Genomic DNA, 4,680 nt, shown 5'->3' with positions numbered 1-4,680 from the left:
AGATTGTTCATTGAAACTTTGCATGGAGCTTCTGCTAATTGGTTCTATCATCTTCCAAACATTTGTATCACAAATTGGGCAAGCCTTAGAACACTATTTGTGGCAAGGTTTAAGTCTACCAAAGATGATCATGCGTTATTGGCACAATTAAATCAAATGAAAAAAGAACCTTAGGAACCCATACGTGAGTTTGTAGCAAAGTTCAGTAGATTGCACAATCACATCCAGATGCTTCATAACCCAGTTTTGGAAATTTGAAATGTTTCTTTATCAACGCTCAATTGCCAGAGGTGAGTTTTCTTTTGCGAAGGGATAATCCTACAGATTTGGCCGTTGCGCAACAGATGGCCATATCGGTTGAAGATGATCTTATCCTTTCTAGTAAGATAAGGATAGATCCTAACAAGGTTAGGAATAATCAAATTGTTGATTCAGCTTTTTCTTCAATGAATTATGTCGATCCCATGATACAAAAGCTAGCAAATGAGTTGTTAGCGCTTAAGAAGCAGATTTCCTCACAAGGAAATACTTCTTACTGTGATGTCCCAAGAAGGACTTATCCAAATAATGCTTCCAATTATTCCATGTGTAATCAAAACAAATTACCTCCCACTCCATAGAGGCTTGCGTTGGAAGCACTGCCTCAAAATTCAGCTACAGTCTATTATGAAGTTGAACAAAATGATCTTCCCCCATTTGGTGATGAAGATGCCAATTTGCTTCAAGGAGATGATGCAGAATTGGCTCGCGACTCTAATATTAGGTTTATGCAATATCAAGAAGATGATGCGCCAGATACACGTGATAGGGACATTTTTGTAGTATTCACTCATTCACAAGCACAGGCAGCTCAGCCGCCTATCAATGTGAAGAGTGATGATTCTATTTGAACCAAGGATTCTCAATGTTTGCCAGTTACTATTTCTAAGAATTGGATTCCCGTACCAAATCCCCCAAAAGACAACTCCATCTCGAAGGATGCCGCGAAGGATAAAAGTGTATGTACTTCTTCGACTACTATCAATTTTTCTACACCTATCAATTCTTCTACACCTGCATCTAAGACTAGTGCACCTAATATTTTAAGTTCTCAAAATGAGAACCCAAATCAATCTTTGATGAATTCTTTGCAGTCATTTGATATTTTAGATTGTGCTAGGAAAACCAAAATACAAATGTCTGAGGTGGAGTTTTTGAGATCTAATCCAAATCAATTTGACTGTTTGGTCAAGTTTGTTAAAGAAAAAGATACTTCCCCAAGTAATCTTCCCAAGTCTAACTCACTTCAAAATAAATTAGTGAGTTCCCCTTCTCCTATAGAAAAGATAGAGCCATTTTATATCTCTTTGTTGATAAATGGTTATAAGATTAGTAATTGTGTAATCGATTTTGGAGCATCTGATAATGTTATGCCATCAAAAGTTGCCAATGCCCTTGGTTTGACTTTGAATAAAATATTTGGTAGATGTTTTTCTATGGATAACAAGTAAGTCCCCTTAATAGGTCAGATCAAGGATGCACAATTTGCTTTTGATGCATTCCCAGAAAAGAAGATCAAGATGACAGTATTGGTAGCCAATGTGCTAGCTTCCTATGGCATATTATTAGGAAGAAATTTCTATAGAGATGTGGGAGGAGTGTTAAACATGGATATGACTAAAGCTTGTATTCTTGTCAAGGGAGTTATCCAAAAGTTACTTCTGGAAAAAAAATCAAAATACATCGTTGTGAAATCTGATGATCAGCGGGCTCAGATTCTTTTTGAGTCATCGAGTATAGGTAATTATTTCTTGCATGTCGATGATGAGCTAGAGGTTGTTCCCGAGATTGAAGATGTTATTTTGCTCAATGAGGTTTCAAGTGATTGTGAGAGTATTGTTACGGAATCCATGGGATCTTCAACCTCACAACAAGAAATTCTCAATTTTGATACTCTCCACATTGGTAGTCCAAATGATGTTTGGATGTTAGAATTTGATGGCAGTTGTTCTTCTACTAGATCAGGAGCTGGTATTGTTTTGGTGTCTCTTGATGGTAATTTTTTCCCTTTTTCCTTAAAATTGCAATTTGACAACACAAATAACATTGTTGAGTATGAATCTCTTCTTTTGGGGATGAATGTTGCCTAAAAGAAGGGGATTAAAAATTTACATGCTCAAGGAGATGTTGAGTTGATAGTTTGTCAAGTTAGGAATATATATCAGACAAGGAGCGATAGGCTACGATATTATTTTAATCTTGTTTGGGACTTGATTGAGGCACTTGATGCCTTTGATATATTTGTTGTTTCCCATGAATTTAATTGCAAGGCAGACTCATTAGCAGTATCCGCAACTTCTTTGGTTCCTCACAAACATTTTTCAGGATCAACATATATTATTGAAATGGTCTTTCAACCAAGAGTTCCTGACAATTCTAATCATTGGCAAGTGTTTAATGATGATCGTCATGTAATCAATTTCTTGCAGACTACTGACAATTTTGATGACCTATATTTTGAAGGTAGTCATTTCCCTTCAAAGGATGCAATTGAAAGTATTGATGCAAAAATTGGTGAGAAATTTCTACAATTGAAAGGAAATAAGATCCCTAAGGGTCTGGTTTCTTTAGAAAAGTTGTTTGACAAGGATGACCGCTATGTCAAAAAGCAACAAAAATTAGTTGCAGGCTCAATGGAATTTGAACAAGTAAATATCGGGACCGAAATTACTCCAAAGATGATCAATATTGGAATGTGTTGTTCACAAGAAGAAAGGCAGAAATTTGTTGCATTATTGCAGCAATATGTTGATGTCTTGGCCTACTCCTATGAAGACCTAAAGTCTTTTCGCCTTGAAGAGCTTTGTCATGATATTCCATTAAAGCCAGGTATCACACCTTTCCGTCGGAAGCAAAGGAAATACAACCCAAAGATATCTGATACCATATTTGCTGAAATTCAGAAGATATTGGAAGCAAGGATAATCTTCCCCATTCATCATTCTTCTTGGATAGCCAATATTGTACCTATACATAAGAAGAATGGTGAGATCCAGATATGTGTTGATTTCCAAAATTTGAATCGGACATCCTTAAGAGATAACTACCCTTTACCTGTCATGGATCACGTCTTACAAGTTGTTACTAGATCAGAGATGATGTCCATGTTGGACGGATTTTTGGGTTACAATCAAGTGGAGGTTCTTGAACAAGATCAACACAAAACTGCATTTACCACACCTTGGGGTACTTTTGCATATCACAAAATTACTTTTGGGTTGATAAATGCAGGAGTAACTTTCCAACGTGCAACGGACTTGGCCTTCTGAAGTTTCCTTGGTAAGTTCATTGTAGTCTATTTGGATGATTTGACTATTTATTCTAAGAAGCGTCAAGATTATTTCTATCATTTGCAACAAGTATTGGGGAAGTGTCATCAACATGGAATTTCCCTTAATCCCAAGAAATTTGTTTTTGGGGTCACTGAAGGTAAGTTACTTGGGCATATTGTTTCAAAAGAAGGTATAAAAATTGATGTTGAAAGAGTAAAGGCTATGTGTGATCTTTTTATGCCAACAAGTAAGACTATTGTCCATTCTTTCTTTGGTAAAGTAAACTTCTTATGAAGATTTATTCAAGACTTTGCCGAGCAGACTCATCACATAGTTGACATGATGAAAGGTAATTCTCTTTTCAAGTGGACTCATGAAGGGAAGAAAGCTTTCCATGAGATTAAGGAGGCCATGGAAAATGCCCCAATCTTGGTATGCCCTGATTATACCAAAGAGTTTATCATGTATAGCTATGCATCAGATCATACCTGTTCGGCCATACTGATGCAGAAAAATAATGAAGGTGTGGAATCACCCATTGCATTCATGAGTTATCTACTAAAAGCTCATGTATTGAAGTACTCAGAAATGGAGAAGCATGTTTTTGTCGTGGTTAAAGCGGTGAAATATTTCAAGTTTTATATTCTAAATTCACATGTCATTGCACTTGTTCTTGATGTTGTTATCAAGTCAATTCTAACGTAACAAGAGTTTGGAACTAAAAGGGGCAACTGGGTTTCTAAGATCCGGGAATATGACATGGAAATCAAGCCTACTAAGTTTATTCATGGAAATCAAGCCTACTAAGTTTATTCATGGAAAAGGTGTATGTCAGTTGATAGTTGACGAAAAATCAATTGATGAAGTGGTGCTCGAAAATGAAGGCATGAATCAAGATCTTCCCAAGGTTCTATTTGTCAGCACCACTGATGAGTAGTATTTTGACTTGGCATATCTCTTAACATATGGAGAATGTTATGTGCACTTGTCACGTAATGAAAGGTGAACCCTGAAGCTTAAAGTAATGAATTTTTTCCTATGGGACAATGGTTTGTATAGAATGGTTTAGATGGTAATTTCTTGTGTTGCATGGACAAACAACAACAAGTAAGGTTACTTCAAGCTTTTCATGACCTTTCTTGTGGTGGACATTTTTCTACCCCTATCACTACACACAAAATTTTATGTGCAAGATACTATTGGCCAACATTGTTTAAGGACACATACAGTTGGGTTTCACAAATGTGATCAATGTTAGTAGTTTGTGGGTAAGCCTAAGTTAGTTGCATTTCCTCTTAATCTAGATGTAATTGAAGAGCCTTTCCAACAGTGGGGATTGGATTTAATTGGACCTATCAACCCAACATCT

The sequence above is a fragment of the Cryptomeria japonica genome, chromosome 7 (genome assembly GCF_030272615.1).
Source record: "Cryptomeria japonica chromosome 7, Sugi_1.0, whole genome shotgun sequence".
In the NCBI taxonomy this organism is placed as follows: Eukaryota; Viridiplantae; Streptophyta; class Pinopsida; order Cupressales; family Cupressaceae; genus Cryptomeria; species Cryptomeria japonica.
This window is presented reverse-complemented; position numbering follows the sequence as displayed.